This window comes from Lepus europaeus, chromosome 6 (assembly GCF_033115175.1).
Source record: "Lepus europaeus isolate LE1 chromosome 6, mLepTim1.pri, whole genome shotgun sequence".
Taxonomy (NCBI): domain Eukaryota; kingdom Metazoa; phylum Chordata; class Mammalia; order Lagomorpha; family Leporidae; genus Lepus; species Lepus europaeus.
The window spans coordinates 48,242,775-48,259,304 of NC_084832.1; the positions used below are offsets into that span (position 1 = coordinate 48,242,775).

The 16,530-nt window shown below is 35.6% G+C and overlaps 1 pseudogene; it reads left to right on the forward strand.

Annotated features, from left to right (window-relative positions):
- The first annotated feature begins 7,020 nt into the window (after positions 1-7,020).
- On the forward strand, positions 7,021-7,703 carry LOC133762309 (YEATS domain-containing protein 4-like; annotated as a pseudogene).
- Positions 7,704-16,530: the final 8,827 nt, after the last annotated feature.

Genomic DNA, 16,530 nt, shown 5'->3' on the forward strand with positions numbered 1-16,530 from the left:
GCTTTCCATGCCTGAGAAACTCTCATGGGCTTTTTAACCAGATCAGAATACCTTAAGGGCTGATTCTGAGGCCAGAGTGCTCTTTAGGGCATTTGCCATTCTATGAGTCTGCTGCATATCCTGCTTCCCATGAAGGATCATTCTCTCCTTTTTAATTATATCAATTATTATTTGAAGACACTGGTCTTATTTATGTAATCCCTTTGATACTTAATCCTATCTTTTTGATCAATTATGAAATTAAACTGATCATTTTAAAAAGTAAGATGGCAGTGGTACATGCCACCTTGATAGGATTGAATTGAAATCTCCTGGCACGTTTCTAGCTCTAATATTAGGGGTAAGTCCAAGTAGGCATATGCCGAACTGTACATCTCTTCCCTTTCTTATCTGCACTCTTATATTTAACAGAGATCACTTTTCAGTTAAATTTAAACACCTAAGAATAATTGTGTGTTAATTAAAGAGTTCAATCAATGGTATTAAGTAGAACAAAAAAATACTAAAAGGAAAAAATAGTAAGTTGTTCCTCGGCAGTTAGAACAAGGGCTGATCAAGACATTGTTTCTCAGAGTGTACATTTCACTTTAACAGGTTTCCTTTTAGGTACTCAGTTAGTTGTCACCAATCAGGGAGAACATATGATATTTGTCCCTTTGGGACTGGCTTATTTCATTCAGCATGATGTTTTCCAGATTCCCCCATTTTGTTGCAAATGACCGGATTTCTTTTTTTTTTTAACCCATGTATAGCATTCTGTAGAGTACATATACCATAATTTCTCTACCCATTCTTCTGTTGATTGGCATTTATGTTCATTCCATGTTTTTGCTATTGTGTATTGAGCTGCAATAAACGTTGAGGTGCAGATGGCTCTTTTATTTGCCAATTTCGTTTCCTTTGGGTAATTTCCAAGGAGTGGGAAGGCTGGGTTGTATGGTAGGGCTATATTCAGGTTTCTGAGGAATCTCCAAACTGACTGCTGTAGTGCCTTTATCATTTTGCATTCCCACCAACAGTGGGTTAGTGTCCCTTTTCCCCACATCCTCACCAGCATCTGTTGTTAGTTGATTTCTGTATGTAAGCCATTCTAACTGGGGTGAGGTGAAACCTAATTGTGGTTTTGATTTGCACTCCCCTGGTGTCTCTTGGCCAATTGGATTTCCTCTTTTGAAAAATGTCTATTGAGGTCCTTGGCCCATCTTTTAAGTGGGTTGTTTATTTTGTTGTTGTGGAGTTTCTTGATCTCCTTGTAGATTCTGATTGTTAAACTTTTATCGGTTGCATAATTTGTAAATATTTTTTCCCATTCTGTTCATTGCCTCTTCAATTTTCTGACTGTTTCTTTTGCAGTACAGAAACCTCAATTTGATGTAATCCCAATTGCTAATTTTGGCTTTGACTGCCTGTGCCTCTGGAGTCTTTTCCAAGATATATTTCCCTGTGCCTGTATCTTGCAGATTTTCTCTGATATTCTCCAATAATTTGATGGTGTCAGGTCGTAGATTTAGGTCTTTAATCCATGTTGAGTTGATTTTTGTGTAAGGTGAAAGGTAGGGGTCTTGCTTCATGTTTGTGCATGTGCAAATCCAGTTTTTTCAGCACCGTTTGTTGAATAGACTCTGCTTGCTCCAGGAATTGGTTTTAGATCCTTTATCAAATATAAGTTGGCTGTAGATGTTTGGATTGATCTCTGGTATTTCTGTTCTGTTCCATTGGTGTATCCATCTGTTTCTGTACCAGAACCATGTTGCTTTGATTTATAAATGCCCTGTAGTATGTCCTGAGATCTGGTATTGTGATGCCTCTGGCTTTATTTTTGTTGTGCAAGATTGCTTTAGCTATTTGAGTTCTCCTGTGCCTCCATATGAATTTCAGCATCATTTTTTCCATATCTGAGAAGAAAGAATGTCTTTGGTATTTTGACTGGTATCACATTGAATCTATAAATTACTTTTAAAAGAATGGACATTTTGATGAGAATTATACATGTTTTGTGAGGACTTAGATTTATTTACCATTATGAAGCATAAGAATATCCTCCACTTAATACATTAAGATGAAGTTATTGTTTGAGATCAAGTTTTATTAGGTCTGATAAGACAACTCTTTGAGGACAGAGGTCCTGCATGGAAAGTTAGTGCACAGTGACTACTCTTTTTTTATTTAACAATTAACACTCTTATGTGTGATGTCAGTGCTCACCGAAGGCTCTTGATATGAACTGCCTAGGCTATGGATGCTTTTTGGATCCACAAACTCTGTCAATATTTCAAGTAGGCCATAAGCAAAGGAAAGTTCTTTCCTTCCTTCAGAGAAAAATACATTCTTTGATGACCATTTCCTTTCACTGGAGTCTCACCCACAGAGTTCCTTCATGTAGAACATTTTTTGGCACAGTCTTGGCTTTCCATGCCTGAAATGCTCCCCTGGGCTTTTCAGCCAGACCAGAATGCCTTAAGGGCTGATTCTGAGGTCAGAGTTCTACTTAAGTTGTCATTCTATGAGTCTGCTGTATGGAGTGCTTCCCATGTTGGAACATTCACTCCTTTTTAATTCTGTCTATTGTTATTCTCACATATGTTTTTAACTTTAAGTTTTCTCTTTTCACTTGTATAGTTTTACATTCTTCTGCAATTTATTTCACTCATTTATTTAAAAAAAAGATTAGTAAATCAAAACTCTGGATATTATACACATGCTTAATCAACTGGACATTATTTGGTATAGAATCTGGGTATATAATAAATGTTTAAGTACATATGAAACACATGTTTTAGTTTTCATCTGGTAAAAATAAGTCTTTCTAATTGGAATAATGAAACAAATTATACATGTGTGTATATATATATATATTTAACACATATTAATGCATATAAGATTGCTTCTATAATTTAGTTCATTCTAACAAAGCTAAAAAAATGTTCACAAGAATTTCATAACTATTTTGAATTAATTTCAGACAATATAATTAAATCCTTTAATCCTTAGTGGTACCCATGACTTAAAGATAATGAAAAGTAACCTAGTTGATCTTTGTTGCTAGAGTTATCAATTAATTTGAACTAACTATTCATTAAGATTCTACTCACAGCTATTAAATCAGTTCCTCCCTTTGCATTATATTTCTCTAGAGTATCAGAGACATATTTTTATCAATTTTTCAAAAAATTATAATTTCTTCTTTGTTTAGCACTAGCCATACATATGAGGCTATATGCCAGGAATTGGTTTTGGCCTCAGGTCACACATTTTCTGCATTTAAATTGTCCTGGCTTTCAGGAGAGATAGCATCTTCTCAGATTAAATTATGAATACCTAACATGAATTTCTTTTTTCTGGGTCTAACAACTGCAGGCCACGTTAGAAGAAATGGATTGAAATGATGATGCATTAAAGTCTACTTTCCTCTCTACTAGAATTCAAGACAGCAACTTGGGTTAGAATGAAGAAAAGGAAAATTAGAAGTTTCAGCTTTTTCTATGTACAAATTGCAACAGTTTTTTTTTTAATTTCATACTTAATTGACTTCTGATTTTTAATTTAAAATGTTATTGTGATAAACATAACAAATTCTTTCATTCTAAAATTTTAAAATGAATAATTCAGATGTTTAGTACATTCACAATATTATGCAACCATCAATATTACAGAGTTCCAAAATATTTTCCTTAACATAAAAGGAAACCCATAACCCATTTTTTAAGGTGAGAGAGATTATATTATCACTTCATGGTATGATTCAGTGAAGCAATATTTATAACTATATGTCAAGTAATTTGATGTTCACACAATTTTTATACTCTGTATATTGACTACCAAAAATAAAATATATCAAAATGACAATATGAGATTATACATAAAATCCCTACTTTATTGATAGAAAAATACAGTACTCACAGAATGTATGAAATCTCTCTGAGATGGTACAGTAATACATGAAGCACTATAGTAATAACACCAATTATGTCAAAAAAATGTAAAATACTTAAATACTATTAAAAATGGAAAACAAAATATGAGCTGCATATGATGTGGTAATATGTAATTAATACTTTATTCCTAAATTTAATGAAACAAATTTGACATAATTATAGAACATCTTAAACTGAGATTAATTTTCAACGTTTATGTGTGCGAAGGTAACTAATCACAAGAAACTACAAAATTATCATGTCCAGTTCACTGAAAGTATGTGTTCTCTTGATTTTAAAATAAAAGAACATGTTAGCTTATGACTGTTAATAATTTTCAATGTTAAATATTTACCATGATGATTGTGGGTATCAATTTATACCACACAAACTTTTTTTTAAAAATCTGGAGATATTACCCAATTAGCTAAAATACATATAGATATTGCTTAAGTATAGTTGGTCATTCAAGAAATGAAGTGTTATAAATTAAACAAGCTGTGGCCCACAAAAGGATGGCCAACCAAATGAGTTAGCAGTGTTTCTGCTTATGAAATTACTGATGCTGCATCCATAATAAAGTACAAATAAGGCCGGTGTCGTGGCTCAATAGGCTAATCCTCCACCTGTGGTGCCAGCACACAGGGTTCTAGGCCCCGGTCAGGGTGCCGGGTTCTGTCCCGGTTGCTCCTCTTCCAGTCCAGCTCCCTGCTGTGGCCCAGGAGTACAGAGGAGGATGGCCCAAGTCCTTGGGCCCTGCACCCGCAAGGGAGACCTGGAGAAGCACCTGGCTCTTGGCTTAGGATTAGTGTGGTGCGCTGGCCACAGCAGCCCTTGTGCGGTGAACCAACAGAAAAAGGAAGACCTTTCTCTCTTGTTTCTCTCTCTCTCACTGTCCACTCTGCCTCTCAAAAAAAAAAAAAGTACAAATAAAGCAATTTTCAAAACATTTCATCTTCTTATTAGGATCAAATATTCAAAAGGATTTGATCGTTTTTTCCTAATTTTGGTTAAGCATCATATGGCTCAGAAACTCAGAAACAAATCCAGCGAAAATCTGATATTATTTGGTTTCGTGAATACCAGGATGTTTTTACTTATTTTTTTTATTTTTAATTAGTTTATAATAGATTCAATGTGATTTGTAGATACAATTATAAGAACATGATATTTGTTTCCTCTGTCCCTTCCAACCTCCCATTCTAACCCTCTCCCTCTCATCCTCTTACTTTCTCTTTCTGTCCTTTTTCTTTTTTTAGTTTTTGAAATAACTTATTTTAAATTTACATCACATCACAGTAAAAATGCTTAATACTTCACCAGATAAGAAGTTCAGCAAGTAAAAAGACCCTAGTTAAGTGAGAATATACATAATAGCCAAAGCCAATAATTGAATTGAAATATGACCATCATACACATATACAGTAAATTTTAAAGTAATCATAGATCATTAAAATGATAGTAGTAGTATAACATTCTTAACCATTGGTTTTGCAAGGTAGAAAACAAATTTTACAAATATATATTTGAGCAGCACTGACACACAGACTTTTTTATTTTTTTCTCTTTTTTCTTCCCTTTTTTTATATTTTAGCTCTTACATATAAGGGAGAACATGTGGTATTTATCTTTTCGGGCCCAGCTTATTTTACTTCATGTGATGTCCTGCAGTTGCATCCATTTTACTGCAAATAGTAGAATTTCATTATTTTTTATAGCTGAGTAATATTCCATGATGTTTATATATCCCATTTTGTTTATCCATTCATCAGATAATGGACACCTTGGTCAATTCCAAATTTTGGCTATTGTGAGCAGTGCTGTTATAAACAAAGTGGTGCAAGTATCCATGTAATTAGAAAACATAAAACCTGTCTTTGCAAATTATTGTTGGGTATGCAAGGAATTACTTCTGTACCCATTTTATAGCAGGTCCCTTGAGTATGGATTTCAATAAATAACTAAAAGTGATGATAAAATAGTGTATAAAAATATTCCAATGTGGGTGTTGTGGTGAAACAGTAGATTAACTCTCTTTCTCTCTCTCTCTCTCTCTCTCTCTCTCTCTCCCTCTCTCTCTCTCCCTCTCTCTCTCTCTCTTTGCTTCTCTTAACCCTTTGTTTGTCTTTCAAGTAAATGTTTAAAAATAAATAAACATTCCAAAATAATTATAACACTGGGGCTGATGTTGTGGCACAGCATGTTAAGCCATTGCACAAGATGCCAGCATTCCATATCTGAGTAATTGTTTAAGTCCCAGCTGCTCCTCTTCTGATCCTGCTGCCTGCTAATGTACTTTGAAAAACAGCAAAAAAAAAAAAAAAAAAAAAAAAAGGCCCAAGTACTTAAGTGCCTATCACCCATTCAAATGGATAAAGGAGTTTAATCAGGAAGATCAATTACATTGAGGAAGAAAAATAACAGAAAAATAGAAGACATTCACACTTCAAATCAAACTACAAGTCAGAGATTATAAAAGCACTCAGAGAGTAAATAAGTTATTTCATATGAAGTAAGGAGGAGTATTTTACTGACAGTCATTTTCTCGACAACAACAAAGGAAGCTATAAAACAATGGGATAGTGTCTTCAATTTTCAATGTAAGTAATTATCAACAAAGATTCATAAATCATGCATGACTATCTTTTAATGGTTAATTTGTAAGACAAAAATGGAACATGTTGCTCATCTTGTGATCTGATTGTTAGGTTTGGCCTTTTTTTTTTTTAAACTCTGTGGAGCTGTGGTCTTTCTTTTAGTTGTTGAATATATGATTATTGGTGCCTTAACACTGTGATTAAAGAGCGGATTGAAGTTATTAATTTTGCAAAAATTAAAAAAGGAAGGCACAAATTGAGAGAGTGGAGGGAACTATGGTTTTCTTCTTAGAATTGCACTTATGAGGGGCTGAAAGGCCTTCAGGGACAGCGGCCACCTGAAAGGGTTGGCGGCTACTGAATGCCTGGAGCCCCTGAGACTCGCCTTCCCTTAACCTCAAACCCTCCGCCTGTGACCACGGGAAAGGAGCGGGTCCTCTGAGGGGAGCGGCGACCCCGCAGGCCCTGTTCTCTTTCCCTGGCAGCGGCGGCTTCTTCCGTGGGACAGTATGTTAAAGGGATTGGCCAAATTTGGGCCTGACTGGCGGGAGAGTAAAGAGAGTAACTCTTGTTAAACCAATAGTTTATGTAATCTCGCTCTATGTTTTGGAAAGTGAAGAGGATGGGCACACCTATCAGTGGACCGTATATGTAAAGCCGTATGGAAATGAGACTATGTCGGCATATGTGAAGAAAATCCAATTTAAATTGCACAAAAGCTATGGCAATCCTTTAAGAGTTGTTACTAAGCCTCCATATGAAATTACCGAAACAGGATTTGTTTGGTACATTTGAAATAATCATCAAGATTTTTTTTATTGACCCTAATGAAAGACCTGTAACCATGTATCATTTATTAAAACTATGTCAATCAGACAGGAATGCAATGCTGGGAAAAAAGACAGTGGTGTCAGTGTTCGATGATGAAATGATATTTCAAGATCCAACAGCAGTGATGCAACAATTATTAACAGCATCTCGTCAGCTAACATTAGGAGTCTATAAGCATGAAACAGAATTTGCGGAACTTGAAGTGAAAACTAGAGAAAAATTAGAAGCTGCCAAGAAAAAAAAAACAAGCTTTGAAATTGCAGAGCTGAAGGAGTGATTAAAAGCAAATCATGAAACTATAAATTGTTTAAAAATTGAAATCAGGAAACTTAAGGAAGATGATAACAGAAAAGACATATAAATAGCTTTGAAGAGAACTTGTTAAAAATAAGGTGGATAGCCTGCGCCACAGCTCAATCCTCTGCCTGCAGCGCTGGCACACCGGGTTCTAGTCCCGATCGGGGCGCCGGATTCTGTCCTGGTTGCTCCTCTTCCAGTCCAGCTCTCTGCTATGGCCCGGGAAGGCAGTGGAGGATGGCCCAAATGCTTGGGTCCTGCACCCGCATGGGAGACCAGGAGGAAGCGCCTGGCTCCTGGCTTCAGATTGGCGCAGCGCGCTGGTTGTAGCGGCCATTCGGGGGGGTGAACCAACGGAAGGAAGACCTTTCTCTCTGCCTCTCTCTCTCACTAACTTTGCCTGTCAAAAAAAAAAAAAAATACTTGGCCTAATATCATCTTGAAAATATCATGTACTAAGTTAAATGTTCTTATCTTTTTTTATTGTTTGAAAACAAGGAAGTGATTTTAACACTTATTAAATATATATTTATTCAGTTAAACATATTTTAAAATTATGAAATATATATTTGAAAATATAGCCCCAAATAAAATAAGAAAAGTATATGCAGATTAGCAGGGAAACAAACAGAATGAAGAAAATAAAGCCTATTAGAAATTAAGAAAAGACAAACCTAATCTATAGTGATAGAATCTTTATCAACATTTGATTAGGTGAAGTAAGAAGTGAAGATTGACTTCTAGAAGGGCCACAGTGATATCTCTTGCGTGATTCAAGTTGTCTTCAACTTGATTGTGACGACTGTTAGATGGGTGTTTATATTTGTCAAAATGCAGAACTGCACACTGAGAATTGACCAACAACATTGTTTGTAAGTTATATTTTGATATGTCTATTTTCAAAATTCTTGAAAATAAGCTGAGAAGCTGAGAGAAAATACCTAAATTGTGTATATTTATTTAAAAAATACTAAGAATTTGTATTATTTTTCAGAATAGAAAATAAAACAGGCTAGCAGATGACCTTCTACCTACATACATCTTTCATGAAACTGTAACAGCTACTAAATCAGTATTCAGAGATGTTGGGTTATTGAACAAATTCTGGCCATAGTAGTAAAAACAAACATTAATTTTTTACCCCTTGTTCTTCAACCTAGGGAAAGGTGGTAATTTAGTCCTAGCTTAGAGGTCTGTTTACCCACAAAATGTTCCCTTCATATTTTACCCAAAATGACCTCCTGCTGGCAGCCACGTCTTTGTACATCGCTGCAAAATAGGCAGAATTAAATACTGACTTCACAATGTTATTGTGAGTGTAGCTACCTTTCAAAGTCAGCCCTCTATTATATCTCACTAATCATTTTGTACCATAGTTGTTTTCATTTTTTCATGCTTGTGTCAAACACCAACTCGTATATGCCTAAATAGGGCAGCACACATCAAACTCTCCCAGGAAGCTGACAATCCCTAACTTGATATGGAGGAGTTAAAGCTCCTCCCTGACCTACTTTAAAGAAAAGAATTGATACTCACAGTATTTATTTATATAAATGTTCTCTCTCATATAGCTCTCAGAGGAGATTGGAGAGTCCTTGAAGACATTCCAGGACCTGTTGTTTGTCAATTCTGTTTAAAGTACTCTGCGAATTCTAACTTTTTAAACTATTGCTTTGTTACCAAAATTGAAAGTGAGATAGGGTGATTCAAAAGAATAAAATTGAGTCTAATTCATAAACTAGAAAGACAACAATACCTATCTTACTCATGTTCAAAAGACTCTTGTATCATGAGAAAAATTACTAGGGTTCCCAAGTGGGTGAGAAAAAAATCACAATGAAGGAAGTATTGCAAATATACCTTGGAAAAATACAATTTACCAAGCTGAAATTAGAGATAATATCCTGGAGAAATTCCAGGAACACAGCTATTATCAGGACAAAAACTATGGGTAGTGGTGTAAAATTTGTATTGAAATTCAGAAATAGTAAAGAAGAAATTTTTATAGTTTAAGAATTTGAAATGTGTTTATTTCTATTCTAGAAGTTTTAGATGTCCTAAATAAATGATGTACTTTCATTTGAATGCAAAGAGTCAAATGGACATATATATATATATATATATATATATATATATATTAACTTTTATTTAATGAATATAAATTTCCAAAGTACAGCTTATGGGTTACAATGGCTTCCCCCCTCCCATAACTTCCCTCCTACCCGCAACCTTCCCCCCTCCCACTCCCTTTCCCCTTCCATTCACATAAAGATTCATTTTCAATTCTCTTTATATATAGAAGATCAGTTTAGTACATATTAGGTAAAGATTTCAACAGTTTGCCCATATAGCAACACAAAGTGAAAAAACTACCATTGGAGTACTAATTATAGTATTAAATAACAATGTACAGCACATTAAAGACAGAGATACTACATAATAGTTTTTTTTAAAAAAAATTAATTAATTTTCTATGCCATTTTTTATTTACTGGTTTACTCCTAAATTGTCAGCAAGATGCAAGACTGTTCCAGACTGAAATCAGGAGACTCATCAATTAACCTATCAGTGACATTTAGATTTTTACTTCATTCTGCAATGTCTTAAATACACAAAATTTATGCTAGTGATAATTATTATTAGAATATTAAAATAGCCAAATTACCCTCTTGAATGTCTATTTTGAAATATAAATCTGACACCAGTATAAAACATGTGTTTAAAAATTCAGAAATTGAAATATTAGTTAGAAAATTGTTTGAATTGGAATACAAGTACTACAAAGGATTCAGGGAAATAGAATTAAAAATGTTTATTCTGGTGAAAAAATTCTGAAATCCGTATTTTTCATCATGTTCATTTCCCATGAAATTATTGACTACTCTTTGCATGTAAAATGGTTAGTACCTTAATTATGACAGTGATGAAAAATAATGAAATTGTGTATTAAGAGCTATGAGAACTAGTGATGGGGAGTGATTTGAGAACCAACGATTATCTGTAGACTTCGAAAAATTTGCTTTAGTGTGGCATTCACAAGATTGTTCTGCTTTCCTTATTTTGGGAGAGGATAATAATGGAGAAGAATAAGTATAGTGAATTAAGAGATATGATACTGAATCACATTCATGTATAAGCAAAAATCTGCTTTTTTGTAGCTCAAGAACAAATTACAGGAGCCAGCACTGTGGCGCAGTGGGTTAAAGCCCTGGCCTGGGGCACCGGCATCTCATATGGGTGCCGGTTCTGGTCCAGCTGCTCCTCTTCCGATCCAACTCTCTGCTGTGTCCTGGGATGGCAGTGGAGGAGGGCCCAGGTCCTTGGGTCTGTGCACCCATGTGAGGGACCCAGGGGAAGCTCCTGGCTCCTGGTTTCAGATCAGCACAGCTCCAGCCATTGCAGCCACCTAGGGAGTGAACCAACGGATGGAGAACCTCTCTTTCTCTCTCTCTCTCTGCCTCTCTTAATTTCAAATAAATAAAATAAATCTTAAAAAAAAAACAAATATTTATTTATTACTCTGAAAGGCAGAGTTATAGAAAGGCAAAAGCAGAGAAACACAAGGAGAGAGAGAGAAAGAGAGAGAGCGAGAGCGAGAGAGAGAGAGAAACAGATCTTCCATCCACTGGTTCACTCCCCAGTTGGCCGCAAAGGTCAATGCAGAGCCAGGAACCAGGAGCTTCTTCTGAGTCTCCCCCACAGGTACAGGGGCCCAATGACTTGGGCCATCTTCTACTGCTTTTCCAGGCCATAGCAGAGCTGGATCAGAAGTGGAGCAGCCGGGACTTGAACCAGCGCCCATATGGGATGCTCGCACTGTAGGAGGCGGCTTTACCTGCTCCGCCGCACTGCTGGCCCTGAAATGGTAAGACTTTCTGAGGGTTTTAAAGTCAGAACTAAACGATGAAGGAAATACAATATGGTTCCAAATAAATGTTAACTCATTTAGAAGCAAGAGCGCTTCAGTAAAAGTCTATTTTTGTTTATTTGTGGAATGAAGAATTTTGTTTTATAAAAGTTACAATTGATATATCATTTAGATATCTACTTAGGCAAATGTTGAATAGACATTTGTAATTTTAATTCTGATACTTCTGCATGAGTAAGGTAAAATACAAACGTTTAAACCTTAATGAAATGAGGAAGTGATTAAGAACATCAGAGGAAGTAAAATTACCTAGGACATGAGAGTATATTGACAAGAGTCGGAAGTTGACATCCATGATTATGAGAACATTCAAAGGTGAGCAAGTGGAGGAGGAATCAAGAAAAAGATTGAGAAAGAGGACCCAGTGTGATGAAGGGAAAATAAGTTGTATGCTCATATCATCTTCTTGTAGCGAAGTGAGGAAGGCATTCCTTCTTGGAAAAAAAAAAATGATTTACTTTCATTTGAATGCAAAGAGTCAAATGGACATATATATTTTATTTACTGGCTTACTCCTAAATTGTCAGCAAGATGCAAGACTGTTCCAGACTGAAATCAGGAGACTAGAACTCCACTGGGGTCTCTGTTGTGGGTGCAGGGACCCAAGTAATTGAGCCATCACCTGCTTCCCCTAGAATGAGCATTAACAGGAAGCTGGAAAGGAAGCAGAGTAGCTGCAACCCCAGTGCTGTGATATGAGATGTGGGATTTAACTGCTGTGACACATATCCATCCTGGGAAAAATGCACTTTATAAAAGAAAGGATAATCAATCATGCTAAATACTTCCAAGAAACTGAATAAAGTGGAAACAATGAACAAATCACTCAAACTAGCAGCTGGGATTCATTGGAATGTGGTGGTGCAGGGATGAGAAATATGCCTCTGATTACATGTCTTCACTAAAGTCTTTTTGAGTTAATCATCTAAGAGTGAGATGCTCTTAGGAGAAAGAATCAAATATGAATTAGTCATCATAGAGAATGGGAAAAGGAATTGACTAGGAAGCAGTAAATTATCGCAGATTGCCATAGAGTGCTATATTGAGCTGTTTCATTTTAAAGGCTGAACAAATGAAATCTTTGTTGACAAGTTCTATGTTCTATTTTGATCCTTATGATTTTGAGATAAAGGACTTTTATAATGGAAGGATTTAACTGTCATTTTTTTTCTTATATCCCAATATTTTCTTCAATGTAGGGTTACATTGCATACTGTAGCACTACTGGACTCTTTTTGTTCACTCACATACTCTGTCCCAAAGAAGCATCTATGGGGTACTTAGAAGGAGAAAAAAGAATGTTTACTATGTCCTTTTACTTTTTTCCTATTTCTCTTTGGGACCTGGTATTCACTTGTTGCCTTTGGCTGTTATGAGCCTAGGATCTAAAATTTTCCAGAACCGCTGATGGAAAGTATATGAACCTTCATCAGCAGTATTCCTAGGCACATTAGCAGGGAGCGGGGCCAGAAGCAGTGCAGTGGTAGGACCACATTCCAAGCTTAACTCGAAAAACCACAATACTGACCCAACTGTCCAATTCTGTGGTTAGCATTTGGAACCAAGTTGCCTATTGATATGTTATCTCTTTGAATATTTATCAATAATGCGGATCTCTGTATGCTTTATCCTTTAGTATTCTAAAATGATTTAGAAATTTGTTGAGGAAGATAGCTTAGTTCATAGTGTTCTCTTGAATCAGAAATTGCAAAAAATGGAAATGATAGAACAGCAAGGAAAGGAAACATTGAGAAGAAAATTAACATATAGAGAGTTCTTCTAAGACAAATATCTAGACAAATACCAGGAGTGGTCCCTTAACCTGATTACATTTATATTATTCCAATTTTAAGGGTTATCTTTTCATTTCATTAAGTTTTTTTTTCCTTTCAGAAATGTTGTATAGGCTTCACAACACAAGTTATGTATTTTTGTAACATTTTATTTATTTATTAGAGAGGTAGAGTTATAAACACAGAAAGTGAGAGATAGAGAAAGGTCTCCAATCCACTGGTTCACTCCCCAAATGCACACAAAGACCACAATGGGGCCGATTCAAAGCCAGGAGCCAGGAGCTTCCTCCAGGTTTCTCATGCAGGAGTAGGGGCCCAAGCACTTGGGCTATCTTCTACTGCTCTCCAGGCCAAAGCAGAGAGCTGGTTTCATGAAGAGAAACTGGGACATGACTCAGCACTCTTATGGGATGCCGGCCCTACAGGCAGAGGCTTAGCCTACTACACTACAGTCCTGGCCTCCAGTGTAATTTTTTTCTATCTAATTTATTCCTAGGTATTTTATTATTTTACTGTCATTTGTAATGGGAAGGTTTGTTGTTTTATTTTCAGATTATTCACTGCTAATGTGAAGAAGTAGAACTGATACTTATGTATAAATTTTGAAGAAAATGGAATTCATGTACACTGTTAGAAAATAGTGCAGTTATGGAAACTGGCATAGAGTTAGCTGAAGAAATTGAAAACAAAACTACCATATGATCCAGCAAATCCATTACTGGTTACATATCCAAAGGAACATGGAAGATGTTTTTGTGTTTATTGCAATACAATTCACTGTAGTGGAAGCATGGAATCAAACTATGTGTCCATGGACAGATGAATTGATAAACAAACTCATATACATACAAATATACATGTAACGAAATACTTCTCAATCTTAAGAAAGAACAACTCCTGCCATTAAGGAAGATGTGAGTAAACCTGGAGAACATTTTGCTAAGTGTCATAAGTCAGTCAGAGGAAGAAAAATCTGCATGATAACTTGTGTGTAGAAACTTAAAAATTCATAGAAGCAGAAAATATAATGGCAATTGTCATTGGCACATAGACGGGGAAGGGAAGAATGAAGAACTGTTGGTTGATGGGTACAAAGTTATAGTTACATATACAGAACACATTCGGGGGTATATCATAGAGGATGGTGACAGCAGTTAGTAATGTATTGTGCATGCAGAAATTGCTAATAGAGTAGATAAGTTTGTGAGATGGTGGACATGGTAATTAGCTTGATTTAACTATTTCACAATGTACCCATATATTAAAACTTGGTTCTATATGCTACCTATATAAATTTATATAATTTTATTGTGACATATATTTTAATAAAAATTCTTACATCCTGTCACACTGCAATATGCATTTATTAGTGTGCATAAGTTTGACAATTAACTGCTTAAAGAATATTTTTTTTCAAATAATTGAAAAAAGAGAAAATTTTAAAGGGCCTTCAGTGAAAATCTTTAAAGTTCATGTTATTTTTTTGTTGACAGGCAGAGTCAAACACTGAGAGAGAGAGAAAGACAGAGAGAAAGGTCTTCCTTTCATTGGTGCACCCCCCAAATGGCCACTACGGCCAGCGTGCTGCGCTGATCCGAAGCCAGGAGCCAGGTGCTTCTCCTGGTCTACCATGTAGGTGCAGGGCCCAAGCACTTGGGCCATGCTCCACTGCCTTCCCGGGCCACAGCAGAGAGCTGGACTGGAAGACGAGCAACAGGGACAGAATCTGGCACCCTGACCTGGGCTAGAACCAGGTGTGCCAGCGCCGCAGACAGAGGATTAGACTAGTGAGCCATGGCACTGGCATAAAGTTCAAGTTATTTTAATAGTTATTGGAAATTTCATTGATCAAGATTTAATCAAAGAATGAGTAACCTCCCACACACACACACAAACACATACATACACACACACCTTTCCCAAGACACACACTTGCCAATCTGTTGAGTGTCTCTGTGTGTAATCCTGCAACTTCCATGAAAACCTTGCCAGGTGGGAAGGGAAGACAGTTAAAAGGAGGGAAGCTTGAGCCCATTGTGATGCATGCAAGCCCATGTCATTTTCTCACTGACTAGGAATTTGATGATCCTGTGTGGTGGTGTCCTTTTATGGAGATACTGGAGCTTTTCACAATATAGTTAAATACATGGCCTGACTCAGGAGCCACAGAAGCTGAACAAGATTCCAGGGGAAAGAGAAGCAGCTTTCCCACTGGGGTGATCCTGAAAGTAAATTATAATGTGCATATTCTGCAACAGCACCTGACAACCATGTACCAATCTTCCAAATATAAAAACACAATGGTTAATGCTTCAGTTTTGCTTTTGTTTTCTCTTCAAATATCATACAAAATGTTTCTGTGGAATTCACTAACCTGAAATACCCAGAAAGCGTAATTCTGAGCAATTACATGAACCTATCTACAATGATATTTTTTCCATAAGTACACTAAATAAATTGTGCAGGACACTTTTGAAGTCTAGAAGATTAATTTATCTGATATCCAAACCAGCCCCAAAAGTTACATTATATAATTTAAAGTGAGACAAAAGTAAATACATTTTTGAAAGTTGTTCTATATTTTCTACTGCTATATGTGTGCTGTGACTAGAGCTCTAAAATCTGGTCATCATTTAGCTTGAAAATTTAGCTTGAAACATGTGGTTGAACATTAAAGTTTCCCTTGTCATGTTTTGTTGAATTTTTATTTGTAATAAGAATTTTTGATAGAACTATTCAATAAAAATAATACAATTTTTGACAGAAAGCAAAATACAAGATGACAGAATGAAAATTGCAATGCTTGTTCTTTTTTTTTTTTTTTTTTTGTCTAACCAGTTGCTATTCTAATAACATTATCCGTTTTATTTCTAACACTAGCAAATTTGGGCATAGAAGTATGTGGTTTCAAGTGTGGGTAACAAATTATCATTCCATTTCCTAAAGATGAAAATGCTGAATTTTCTTAAGAATTATGTACTAGGAAAATGTTGCCATTTCTGAGCAAGCTTTTTTTTATTTCTAACTTAGAAATATAATCAAAATTTCTTAATTTAACAGGTAAAATACTCCTTTTTTATGTCATCTCCCTTATACACTTATCAATGGGTGAATAAAAACCAAATTTAAATCCACTTCATTAAATCTTATGAACTTTTAAAAATTATGTA